A 13,822-nucleotide genomic window follows, 5' to 3' on the forward strand; every position below is an offset into this window, starting at 1 on the left:
TACTAGGTGTACCTACCATTTTTTTGTGTTAACCTGAATTCATCAGACTGTGTGCTACATCACTGTGTCTTCAGTTTGTGGCTGTTTGTGGCACAAGACTGTGTTTGTAGTAGACATATTATCAAATATAAAGAAAGCATGACATTTTTGTTTCAAAAATAGTAACTGTTGAAGTTCCTACTCAAAGTTTTGGCCTGCAAATGTCCAGGTAATTCCCATTGTTTTTCCCATTAGTTTCCATGCTCCCTTTATGGTAAGACACTTACCTAAAATTGAAAATCAATCAAATAAAACCTCTTTAAGAAGCAAGATGGGAATGATCTCCTGGAGTGAAGATAGAATTGAGGCTAAAAAATCCTTAAGGACAGAGAAAGTCAGTAGACAAATCGGATGATGTTTTAAATGTAAATGAGGAAATAGCATTAAGGAAATGGAAGGGAAAAGGTAATGGTGAAATAAACCGATGTTGTATTCTGTGGGTCATGAGCAACTTTTAAAACAAACCAAACCATGCTGATCTGTGTTTATGCAGAATTGAAATACAATATTCTTATAGTGGGATGATTTGGTTGAGTCATTCTAATTTCCAGTTCTGTTTGGAATTTTTGTTACAGTGTTGGATTGGCATTTATAAACTTTCCTAGGCAGAGACATCTAAATATTCTGGAGAATTTCAAGGGCCTGCCAATGATAAAGCAAATATTTTGTAGTCTTCATATTAAAAAGTCGTTTGTAGGGATAATTTTTCCATTAATCAGGATAAGAGACAGTACCTCTAAAGATTGTGTTTCCTTCATTTTAAGGTAAGCTGGAGTAAGTCACTGGCTATTTTAATATATTCTACACCAGCATCTTCTCATGGCCTGTAAATCCAATTTTTAAGGCCTAGCATGGAACAAAGAAATAGCTTGGCATTAAACAAACTCTTTTATTTTAATTATTTAAACTTTATTAAAAAAATAAAACAAAGTGTGAGTCTGTCTTTATTTCCAGCTGAATAAGGATTTCTGTCATGGAGTAACAAAAACCATTTAATTAATAGTTAATAAGTAGGAAGAGCTGGTTGGGTGATGTATCTAAACAAAAGCACATCATCACAAAAATGAAGTAGCATCATTGCTTTACCTGATTTAAATGATTTTTTGTAAGTTTCTTAGTGTGTGAATAGCAATAGCAGCAGGAGGTGTGTTGTGGCTTAATTAAATACTTTGCTTTGAAATGCTGTGACTTCTTGAAAAAACAGATTTGTTCTGAATTGGTCAGAATCTAACATAGTGCTTAATTTATTTCAGTAGTAGGGAAAAGCACCATACACATCTGCATGTGCCCCTCTATATTTAGAATTTAAGTGTATCAGGTGAGCAATTTAAATCATAGTTTAAAACAAATATGAAGCTTGTTGCTGTCTTCACTGTATTTCGTATTATTTGGCAATGGCTGCCTTCAGTTTTGAATGTTTAGTGAAGAAACAGTGAATTTTCCAATTATTTCTTTGATACCACTGGCTGTCACTCAGCCCACTAGGAGTTGGCACGCAAGGTGATAACTTTTCATTAAGAGCTAGAAATGAGTTATTTTAGTTTTAAATTTATTCCCATTATTTTGGGGGGAGGGAGGGGAGTAACATCCTATATAAAATAAATTGGTACTGGTAGAAAGTTGGGTGATTGTCAGTATTGAGGAGAACCTGAACTTGACATCTGAAGGCCTGGTGACCCTGAAAAAGTGGAGGATGGGAAAAGATGCTGTAATGAATATATGGAGTGGGCACAGGGACTAGGGAGAAGGATTTCTGCTGGGAAATCAGTAGAGGTGTACAATGTTGTGTTATGCTGCCAATAAAGCACCTCTAATCCTGGGTTCCCATTTGGTACAGAAAATTCAGAAGGGGGGGGGTGGTGTCAGGATTGGTTTGCCTTCAGGGGTAGTGGTTCTAACATGGAATTACTGGGGTGAAGATCTGAACGTTCCTGTGGGGGAGGCAGGAATTTGGGCTGGTGTACGAATTGTGCTGCCTTAGTGATAGAAATGCAGATACTGCTGTGTATGTGTATTGGTGTGACTGGGAAATCTCGCAAGAATGTGAAGAAATATTAAATCTCTTAAGGACAGATCAGGCACCAGAACAAGGAGTGTGAACAAGCCATTGTTAAACTTACAGAAAGGAAAACTGTTGAGCTACTTCAAACCCTGTTACTTCTCCACTGAGAGTTTTGGGAGCAGTGGAGCAAGCCAAGGTTCAGTTATGATGGGGTAAGAGCTTGCAATAGCTGTCATTGGACTCGATGACTGGGAAAGTCCTTTCAGTTCTGTGTTACTGTGTGTTTTGCTCTGACAGCCGGATACCTATCAGCTGGTGAAGACTCTTGATCATCACTTCCAGTATTATTTATATGCTGCATAATAATAATGACTTTTTCAATGATTATTATTTCCTTATATGGTGAATGATGTTGAAGTGACAACTCCTTGTTTACAATACTGACGATAGCTGGTGTTTTTTCAGTTTCACTCTCTAGGAAAATTTGCATCCTGGCTTTACAAGTGTATTAGCGCACTCTTAGAGGACTTCTAGGGCTAAACAATGGCTATTCACTTTAGAGAATGTTTTAAGCAAATTTCCCACCTTGCCAGTGGTAATTTACCAAATCAAGGGACTAGACAAAAAAAGGATAAATTAATCCCTCATTGGAACAAGTCCAGAGGAGGGCCACGAGGATGATCAGGGGACTGGAGCACCTCCCGTATGCAGACAGGCTGAGAAAGTTGGGGCTGTTCAGCCTGGAAAAGAGAAGGCTGCGTGGAGACCTCATAGCAGCCTTCCAGTATCTGAAGGGGGCCTACAAGGATGCTGGGGAGGGACTATTCATCAGGGACTGTAGTGACAGGACAAGGGGTAACGGGTTCAAACTTAAACAGGGGAAGTTTAGAGTGGATATAAGGAAGAAATTCTTTACTGTTAGGATGGTGAGGCACTGGAATGGGTTGCCCAGGGAGGTTGTGAATGCTCCATCCTTGGTGGTGTTCAAGGCCAGGTTGGATGAGGCCTTGGGTGACATGGTATAGTGTGAGGTGTCCCTGCCCATGGCAGGGGGGGTTGGAACTAGATGATCTTAAGGTCCTTTCCAACCCTAACTATTCTATGATTCTATGGCTATTTTCCAAATTAAACATTTTTACATGTAACGATTTTAAACTTTCCAAAGAACCTACATGTTAATTGCTTGCAAATTTAGCATTAGCTTACAGAATGTATTTATTCATATGCTGCCACACGCAGATGTTAAAACTGATCACATAGTTGTATAACTCTTATATTAATATTGATTATTATCAAGGTGTGTCAGAAAGAGAACAGTGTTAGTGATCACAAGGGCTCCTATGGGTGCCATTGTGCTGGTGCTGCAGATGGATGAAATGTGGGGATTGAGTGAATATCTGGCAAGTACTACCAGTTTTTCAAACTTTAGCCTTGCAGCAAAACCAAAATTATACTCTGTCTTTACTGCAAAACTAATGTTATTTCCTTGAGATGGCAAAAGTGTATTTCGAGGAAAATATTCCCTCCCTAACCTAAATTTCTTTTGTTCAAAATTCGTGGCTGTATCGGAATAATTAGGCATTTGGTAAGTGACTTTAGCCATTGATTTTAGCAGTCCCTGCTTATTTGGACAGGAAAGAGATTCCTGAAGTGATATTTTTTTCTTTCCTTAGGATGAAAAAGGGTATGCACAGAGGTTCTTAGAATATCACATCAGATATAGAATGGATTTCTGAATTAAAGCAGGTAGGTGTCTATTCTGCATTAAAACTTCTGGGTTTGAGACAGGGATGGTGACATTTCAAAATGTCACCGTAAACCTGAGTAATATCTTGAGAGAGAGGTAAAGATATGTAAAGTTTCAAGTGCTCAGAAGTAGATTTCAGATTTCTATACTTTCAAGTTATACTATCAAATCAGCTTGTGGAAGAAGAGTTTAAAATGAGAGATGTTTTCTTTCCTTCCCTTGCCTTTCATGCCTCTGTGATTCAAGTAATTAAGTTCTTTTAACTGTGAAATGAAACACCAGTTTCTCTAAACAAGAGATGAAAGAACACAGAAGAATAGAAAACTTCTTTCAAATACAGCAGTGCAAACAGGTACATGAAGAGGAGTTTTGTGTAGTTTGTGTTTTTATATGTATAAAATAACTAGCAATTATATGAAGTTTAAAGGTTTAGTTTTCCATGTGGTTTTAATATATTTATATGGAAAAGAAACATCTAAGGTAGAAAGAGAGGCAGTCGAACAACCTTGTTAGGGTTGGAGGTTTGAGGAGCTTGTCTTCACTGCACTTGAAACTGCCAAGATGCGTCAGATTTTAAAATAGCACTTTCCACTGAAGATGTTTAAAGCCTTAATCCTTGCATCATTTTGCTGATATAGGTCAACAGATACAATAAAATGAATACATTGTGGGAACATACCTATTGATCTAGTTACTAATACACGTTATGTTCTCATTTTGGCACTCACAGTAATACGAGTATTACACAGTGGAAAGAATAAAGCCAGTATGTGATACAGTTTGTGTCTGCCAGAATCTGGAGGATCACTTGCTAGACTTTGTCAAATGGTGTGTTGTAAGTTCACATGCATGTCTTAAAAGATACTAGAAGTTAGGTCCTCTTTCAAAGAAAGCCAATTGGGGGTGGGGGGAAGTCAGTAGCATTGTTCACTAAACCTCTCTCTTCAGTGGGTGTCTTACAGTAAAAGGAATGCAGAGAGAGTGCACATGCAAAAACTGGTTGATGTCTTATTTCATATATATATAATTTCTCCTTGTGTATTTGAGATTTTGTTGCTTAGGGTCGGTACAGTCCCAACTGACATTAAAAAGACAACCTGTAGTTCTTCCACCTAGAAGGAGGCACTCATGAGTATTTTCATCACTACAGAATTAAAGATCAGAATGGAAACTGCCTGGCTGAGACTTGTACCTTGCATGCACTTCTAGCTATTATTAAAATAATCTGCACTTCAGAGGTTTGATTTCCATCAGTCCTATGTACACACACCCTCACTGGATTTTTTTCCACAGTTGAAGATTAGTGAAATCAGTAGGTCTTTCTTCATTTTAAAGTTTATCTGAGTCTGTACAAGGCAAATGGGAGGCAGAGATCAGGCTGCAGGAGTGGCCCTCAAGCCCTGAAGTGCCAGCATGACCCAGGAAGTTATGCAGCTTGTTCACTGTTTTCACTAGGACAATTTTATCATATGAGTTCTGTCACTTACTCCAAACTCTTCTTTAATTCACAGCTCCTCATTTTTAGCTAATCCTTGACCTCAGCTGACAAGAGATGAGGTTGAACCCATTCCTTGCTTTCCACCGCCCGTCTCTCCCTTGGAGGCTTGCTATCAGTAACCGTACAGCAAGTGTGACTCAAATCCCCATCTCTGGAGCACTCCGTGACACTTCTGGCACAGCTTCTCCTTCAGCATCCGAGGTGTGAGTTCACTTCTGTTACCACAAACTGGCTAGCCCTGTAGGAAGAAAGTGAGAGAAAGGTGTGGAGGAAGGGAGGGGGAAATGAGTTAAAAAACAGTGAAGGTGGGGCTTGAGAGAAAAATACTTCATGGGGAGTGAAATGACAGAGTTGGATTCTTGAATCTCACCCAGGTTTCTTGTTCAGTCATCATTTTGCAGCTCCCACCTTGGGGTTTCCTTTCCGTCCTTTCCATGAATGTGGTGGTGTACTGGCTTTCATCTGCAAAGTGAAACGTCTGGCACCCCTGGTGTCACCATCTGCTGTAGCCGCCTTCTCCGTGGAGCCAGCAGTACCCATCACTAGAGCGGGTGTATTTAACTGCATAGTTTTAGCACGTTGCCTAAGAAGGCTTTTCTTTACAAAAATTGTTTCAGAGCTTCTTCCTCTGCAGCAGAGGAATCGGGAGGCCCTGCACAAAATGGTGGCAGGGTCTACGCAGGCGCTTCTTGTTGTTGTGGAAAACTGAATCATTGGAATTGCTTTTTTATTCAGGGAATAAGTGATGGTGTCACTTGAGGACCTTTGTATCATGAAAATTACTATTTCACGGTTCTGAAGTTTTACTTTGTACTGGTATGAATGTTTCATACAGATGGCAGAATACATTTTCAACATGTGTAATAAATACCAAACCCAGTTTGGGTCACAAGCCTTTTCTGTTTCATTTTCCAGTCAGAATAAGATTCCATTATATTGGGTTTAGTTGTAGAAAAACATGTCGCTATTCAGAATCAGGCTGTACAGGCGCTAGTAAGAGGATGTGTCATTTTTAATCATCAGTATTTCTGCACTTTACATCTTGGCACCTTTCAATAGGAAGACACACAAGGATTTTACCTTTCTGCTGAGGTGTGGTTCTGTTGAACCACCCGAGACGTTTCTCTGCCAGTCGGGAGGATCTGCTCCCTTACAGAAACCATCCAGTTTTGTTTTATTGTATATAAATTTATACTTGAGAGCTGTTGAGAAGCTCACTGGAACAATGGCCATAATGGCAATTTAACAAAAAAAGGAAAAAAAAAAAAACCAACAAAAAACCACCCAGCTTAATTTATTGCCCAAATGTCCTTCACTGAAAAACCATAATGTCAGTTTTTAGTGAAATTAGTTGATGCCCTACTTCTGGTTGTGCATTCAATTATTCCCATGGTAAGAAGACACAACCCTAATGGGTCAGCTTACAATTTCCTTGAAATATATTGTGTGGTTTTAATTAATATGCCAATAAGAGGAACTTTGCGGTCTTTATTTTATCTCTTACTGAAACTTGAATGCATTCGTGGCTTCTGCTGCGATTGACTTCCTTGGGGAGGTGCAGCAGGAGTTGTATCCCCTCCGGCCTTCATAAATCACACTGGGTTTGGTATCTTTCTGGGGCATGGGGAAAAATATTTCAGTTCTGCAAAGCCTATCTACTTGCACTTTTCTCTTCCTCCTCCCCCAAACTAGATGCCACAGTTTCCATAATGCAGCCCTTGCTTTATTTACTGCATGCTTTGAACAACGAAGCGAGTGAACTGTAGCTACTGGGCATAACAATTAATTCTTTAGCTGTCATCTCAGGGGGCTCTGAAATTTAGGTCTTCCAAGTTTATGAGCCCCATTTCTAACAGAGGCTTGGTCTGGGATAACCATGCAAGCTTCCAGGAAGATAACATGAGGCATAGATTAAATTCCCTTAAGAACTGGCACTCAAGTAAATGGAAGGATCCACGAAGGCTGATACCTACTTTTGTTCACATTTGCTGCCTCTGTGTAACTTGCTTTCTGGTTTTTTTTTTCCTGTTCTTTTTTTTTTTTTTTTTTTTTTTTGCTAAAAGCAAACCCAATCAAGATTGTGTGATTGCGTATGGGAGAGGCCTCTTGCACAACTCCCCTTCCCCTGCCTGCACCCAAGTGAATCCTTGCTTGTGTCACTGCAGGCAATTAACAGTGCTTCAAAACCACATGCAGCTCCTATTCCAGAATGGCATTTGATAGTATCAGGAAGCTTGAGGGTTTGAGAAAAAAAAAAGAGGAGCTTATTTATTCTTTAAAAGGAGCTTATTCTTGATCATTGAAAGATGCTAAAATAATCAAAGGCATTGAGTGTGCAGCATCAGCAAGTAGGCCTTTGCTGCAAGGTATGGTCTGGATAGGATAAAAATGTATTCTTCATCTTTAATATATTATCTGCTTGAAATGAGCTGTAACATATTTTGGTGTTCTGCTTTGATCGTAACATGCTGTGAGGCACTACACTGAAATGAATGTGGATACCATCAATAAAGGAGAAGATCTTTAACATCTTAATGTATGGGCATGTGCCACAGTTGCCACATTATAAACAAGGGTGTGAGCTTTTCACAGCTGCCTCAAGAAAGGGAACTTTTACTTCTTGTTGTCCCAGGGTAAACAGGTTGCTTGCGTCTCTGAGAGCAGCAGGGTGCTTTCTCTGGCATTGGCTGATGAGGGAGAACGTGAGGATGAATAATTACTGTGGATTTGCTGCGTGCTCTGTAACCACATGTGCATCTTGATCTGATAGTAATGAATCTGAGTGTTCATCTTTACCTGCAGGATTTCTCCTGAGGGATTTTGTTATTTATATTAAAGAGGGTTTTCTTGGAGCTGAAGTAACCTTAGGACAGGGATCACTTTGCTGACTAGCATTGCCGCTAATTGTTTGAAGCAAGTCAGTAGCTGGGATTTTTATTTAATTTTGCTATGCAATGAGATACAAAGTGTGAATGGTGTGGCTGGAACTTTCTTGAGAATTATTTGAGTTTATTTTGCAATAGCAAATAGGATCACAAGAACAAGAGGCTGCTTCTGCTTGTGCTGGCTCTCTGCTGAGTGGGTCACTGTTTGCCTGTCTATTTAGTCTGAAAACAATCCTACCTCAACAAAAGAAGAACATCCTTAACGTTTTTAAAACTAGAGGGAGAAGCCAAGAGCTAGGAAGAGTTCGCAGCAACTCCCATGATACACCAGAAAAAGCAGAGCTCAAATCTTGCACTTTTCATCACTTTGCAAGCTTCTTGATACAGCAGAAGAGAAAGGTTTCCCAGTGGTTTGTGTGATGTTCAGATAGGGAAGATAGCTATGGATGTTACTGCTGCTTTGCAAGCAGTGTTTCTCAGCTTCTGCTGTGAAGTCTGCTGTCCTTCCTCTGCAGGGATGTGGAAATTCGACCTCCAGGAGAACTGTTATTTCAGTTTTACTGGGGGAAGGAATTGGTAGAAGTTTGGGAATAAAAGACAGTGTTTAGAAGACTACTTATGGCAACAGGTTCTTCTCAAAGCTGAGTTTAATCCTGCAGTGGAGCAGGCACTGGTCAGAACTGTGGTTATGTTGAGCCATCTGCTGATACATCGAGCAAGCCTGTCAGTAATATCTTGGTGATGGATTGGAGCTCAGAAGGGACAGGTGCTATCATGCTTTGCAGTGCAAAGTTTAAAGGGCATGAGATATTGAATTCACAAGTTTGGTAAATGATGCACAGCCCATATGGTTTCTTTATGGGATGACTCTTTCATAGCATGGTACTCCATTAACATGAGAAGCATTGTTTTAATTATCTCAGCTGATGTTCTTCTGAAAGTGCTTGGTGGGTAATTTTAATGGACACGGTATGGAAATTGTTGCACTGGCAGGTACAGTATCTGTTCATCTTACTTGCTCACAAATGTTCCAAGCAATCATGTATGACACCTTCCTGCAAATGAGGTAATTCCCACTTGGCATTGAGGCCTCTAAAGAAGAAAACTTTCATACTGTAACATTAAAGGCAGACACTTTGTTTTAATCACTTGCCAAAGCAGCCGAAAACAATTATTAATTAATAGGAAACATTGACTTTTAACTTTGCAAGCTCTCCAAAGAAGTGTCTATGACAACTTGCATCTGGATTTATGGATTATTTGGATGCAGTGAAACTGGGCATTGTACTGCAAAGGTTGACTGCTTTAAATTCATATTAAGTGTACACATAGCGCTCTTAAAATTAATATGTTTATAAACCTAAATTGGTTCAGTTGAATGCCTTTTGTTCTCTCTCTGGCTTCATTTGAAGCAACAACAAAAAGCTGTGCTTGTTTGTGTGTTTAACCAAAATGCTAAATGCAATTAATCTACCCAAAGCACACAAATATTTTTTGAATAATAGAGGCGCCCCTTTCCCAGTGTCTCTGGTATTTAGCACTCTGGTTTGGAGAGAAGAAGGCAACTTTTTCACATCTCATAAATAAAATTTAAGAAATCTTTTGCTTGGCTGGCTTAATTTGAACCAACCCAGGGCAGCACCCTCAGATTTTCTTGACTGCTTTGATAAGGCTGAGCATAGCATGTATGGTTAGGGGGAGGCATCATTCCTGGTATTTTAGGTTCTGGATCTTACTTTCCCTCTGGAAAATATTGTGTCTGGCAAATGCAGCTCCCAGTAAATAAGAAGGGGGTGGGATGAATAGTGCAATCTGAGACAGAGCTCCTGTTTGATCTGACTCAGAGGATGATTATGTGGGGATTCATCCTGCAGATCTACTCATTTTGCCTCTTTTGTCAAACAAAATAATGGAATTCCTTGGACTGTCAGAAACCAAGAATATCCAAAATATTTCAACAAGATCAGACCACAAGAGTTGGTTTATCTCAATTGAGAATCTTGAGACATCCCAATTATTTTAACAATAGGAGAGTGGCTGCATAGCCTGTCTGCTTCTAGCCAGCCTACTTCTCAGTTATTGAGAAATTAATGGGGAATACTCTGACAAGTTTAGTAACTGCAGATTTTTTCTCAGTTAAAATCTCTTTTCTAGCAAACATGAGAGCTTTGCTTTATGCATTTGCTACTGAGACTCTTCCCTTAACAGCGTGTGGGCTCATCTTTCATTTAAAATTCTGCTAGTCCTGCTAAGCCTGCAACTTGCTCTTTGCCAGGTAACTCAATCTCAGCTCATCTTCTGGGCATGGGACTGTCTTAACTGCTGAGGATGACCTGGTCACACCATGTAGATTGGGTGATCAACAATTTGGGTGCATCCAGTGTGCCTGGGTATAGAGAGCCAGTGTCATGGTGTAACAGCCAGGTACCAGACTTCATCCATGCCATTTGAAGGAAGGTCATCTGTTTCCCTCTTTAGCATGCATATTTCGCAGTAGTTTATAATGATTGGGAATCTGTTTAGTATGAAATGCAGAGATGGGTCTCTCTAGTCCTGTGTTTATGGTTAAGGAGAAAATTGTTAATGTTCTGAGAAGGTTAAGTTGTGCCTTCAGATAATAAAGCTTTGCTTTTCCTGGAGTGTTTTGCACAAGTTGATTATAAAGATACTGAACTTGTCCTTGTTTTATCAAATAGTTAGGGCTTAAATGGCTATAGAAATGATGCCTACAGCTAGTTTCCCTTTCCCTTCTCCTCCCCACCCAGCGCTGTGCTCCTGTTGGATAGTACAGACATATGGATGCAGCAGCTTCAAAGTCAGATATATAGGAACGGGGAGCAGTGCTGGTGTACTGATAGAATGACATCTCTGCTCTTGTTCATAGTGGCCAATAATCTTAATATCAGTGACCAGCTAAATATCTGGGCATTTTATGGGCTAAACTATGGCAACTGCACTATTGAAATCGATGTTTGTACCTGCTGAAATCCTACACATTTGTACTGGAATTTCTTTTTATGACAGATAGTGGCTGTTTGCACAAAGAACTTCATAATCTCAAAGCAGTTGTCTTTCTGCAAGTAGTTGACCGGATCATTATCAGCTTTTCCTCAAAAGAAGGGGCACAAATGACTAGTCTAATACTTTTCAAATGCAGACTGAAAGGAAAGAGTAATTTCTGCAGTAGGTCAGCATTTTATGTACTTCTGTTCTTTACCACCTCTGCTTGTTGCACTGCTTGGTCTGGAGACCAGCAGCAAACCTTACCATAGCAGAACAGTGAACTACAGTGGTGGCATGTCCAGAACATTGTGGCCATTCTTGAAAGAAAGCAGTAGGTTGCTTCTGGTTACTCACTGGTGTATTCGTTTTCTACTAGCAGAACAATTTTCAGGTTTCTAGGTTGCATGTGGCAGATGGAAATAATTGCTTTCAGTGTGCTCTGGGGTATTGCTATCTGAACAGGAAAAAGGCAGCATGGCTTCCCTGTCCTGCCACCCAGGGTTTAGGATGCGCCTCGCTGGAGTGCAAAGAGGATCTGACTTGATTCCTGAGTTTTATTTTGGTGTTTCTCATTATGTCCACAGAGACGGTTGAGGGATAAATGTAAATGCCAAATGTCAGCTTCCAGGGAAGGTGTGAACCTGCTCTGTGATGGCACTTATTGAGAAATAATTTGGAGTACTCTTAATGCTTGGTTTTCACATGGGCTGTGATGATCTGAGGTTTGTCCGGACCAGTGAGGTTCCTTTACACCAGCACTGGTTTGTGCCTTGTGAGCAATGTCCTTCCCAAGGCTGTGCCTGAGTGCTTCATCTCAGGCACAACCCCCATGTAGCAGAAACCTTCCCCAGCTCTTCAGTTTCCTAAACACATCCTGGGATTGCAGCCTCTTCTGATGCTTCCATATGTAAGAAGTTATGTGGATTTGATCTGTTCCTCTCCAGTTCTTTGGATGTGCCAGCTCTGTGGAAATAATAGGATGTTAAAATTTAAAAATTAAAAGAAAAAACAAAAACAAAAAACCCAGCAAACCCCAAACATGAGAAAATTATTAGATATGCCAACTTCAAAAAGCAGCTGCTAATTACATACACTTTTTTGTGCTGCACTCTTTTTGACTGCTGTTTTCTCTTACAAGGATAGAACAAAATCTGTGTTATCCTCAGTGTTATCCTGTGCTTATGGGAAATGGGAACCAGCAGATATCTAGGTATAGAAATCCAGCATTAAACAAGCAATTTGTTCATTTTCTGCAGTTGTCCAGCAGGTAAAATGCACTAATTTTGCATTTAAATAAAGTGCACTATATGCTAATGCAGAGGAGGTCTCACAGCATCAACAACCTGTTTCCTTTCATTTTGACCATCTTGTTTAAGATACAAACGTGATCGCTGAGTCTCCTTCCTGGCTTTTGTCTGTATTTGTGGAGCATTTGCAAATGAAAGCTTGGGGGGGTTTTGCCATCTTTGTGAACAATATTGCAAACCCCAGCTCCTGTCCATATAGGGAAATGCTGAGTTTTGCAGTTATTTTATGTCTTTCAACCTGAAAGTCACAGTGCGAACATCAAGTAAAGGCCTTTTTCCATCAAAGGTCTCAAGTAATCTCACCAGAGAAGCAAAGCTGCTCCCACTGTCCCAAGAGAACATTGTTTAGAGGCAGAGACTTGCAACAAAGAATGAGAAGATTTGGTGTAACTTGTCTTTTTCCTTCCATAAGATCAGCAGAATCCTGTTTGCGTGGTATGTTGTTGAAATCTTCAGTTGTTATGAATCAGAGCTAAAAGAAGCACCAATATTTGTTCTTTTAAAAAAAGGCAGAAAGGTTTATTTGAAGAAAATCAACAGAAAAGAATGCAGGAAGCTGCTGATGTGGAAAGTTTTCACACCATGCCAAGACAAAAAACAACCTTTTTATCAGGTTTTTCTCTTTAAGGTGTCACTTTGAAAGGTTCTTGCCTGTTGCGTGCTGATGTTTTGCTGCTGAAGCTGGAGGAAATGAGGCTGATGAAATTTTTCTGTCTGAAAACCTGTAGAAGTTGACTTCAAACAGAGAAAGGTCCATAAAATGTGAACATGGCAGAGATGTTCCATGGGAATGTTTCAGCTGTCAGGGATATGAACTGCGTTGTGAGCATTTCCCCTCTCAAATTTGCATAGGTGGAGATACACTGATTCAAAACAGAAGGATTTTGATGAACAGATATTAGCTTTAGCCATAGCTGAGTAAAGAGGAAAAAAGGTAGGTCACATTCAAAACAACGGAAACTCAACAGCTTAATTACACACTACGAATGGTCCTACTTCTTTAGTCAGCAAAGATGGAGAAGTCCTTTGTTAAATGTCATTAGTACACATGAAACTGCTGTCTTCAAGCCAATGCCAGCTGCTTCTGAAATCACAACAGCCAACACTGCGAGCTGTGCTGCAATTTCTTTTCCTGAAATTATGTGGTTTAGCCTACAAGTGAAACTTAATTGGGCCAGATGAAAGGTTTGGATTTGATAAATGACTTGGTATATATTTTGTGAACTTTTGTTGCTGTTCTGCCTTTTCAGTCAGGAAATACTAAAAACTTTGGACAAGATGAGTTAGTGAAAGTAATGCAACAGCTTAGATAATGTAACTTTCATGATGGCTAAAGGATGG

General features: G+C 39.8%; 1 protein-coding gene across 2 annotated transcripts in view; it reads left to right on the forward strand.

Moving 5' to 3' along the window:
• Positions 1-13,822, forward strand: part of ATG5 (autophagy related 5) — a 107,164-nt gene that overhangs the window by 78,089 nt on the left and 15,253 nt on the right. For both annotated transcript variants that reach the window (XR_013956551.1, XR_013956552.1), the window contains exons 9-10: positions 3,715-3,787; positions 5,300-5,487. The gene's annotated coding sequence lies outside the window, so the exon portion shown is untranslated. The remainder of the gene's footprint in view (positions 1-3,714; positions 3,788-5,299; positions 5,488-13,822) is intronic.

This window comes from Psittacula echo (assembly GCF_963264785.1).
Source record: "Psittacula echo genome assembly, chromosome: 4".
NCBI classification, from domain to species: domain Eukaryota; kingdom Metazoa; phylum Chordata; class Aves; order Psittaciformes; family Psittacidae; genus Psittacula; species Psittacula echo.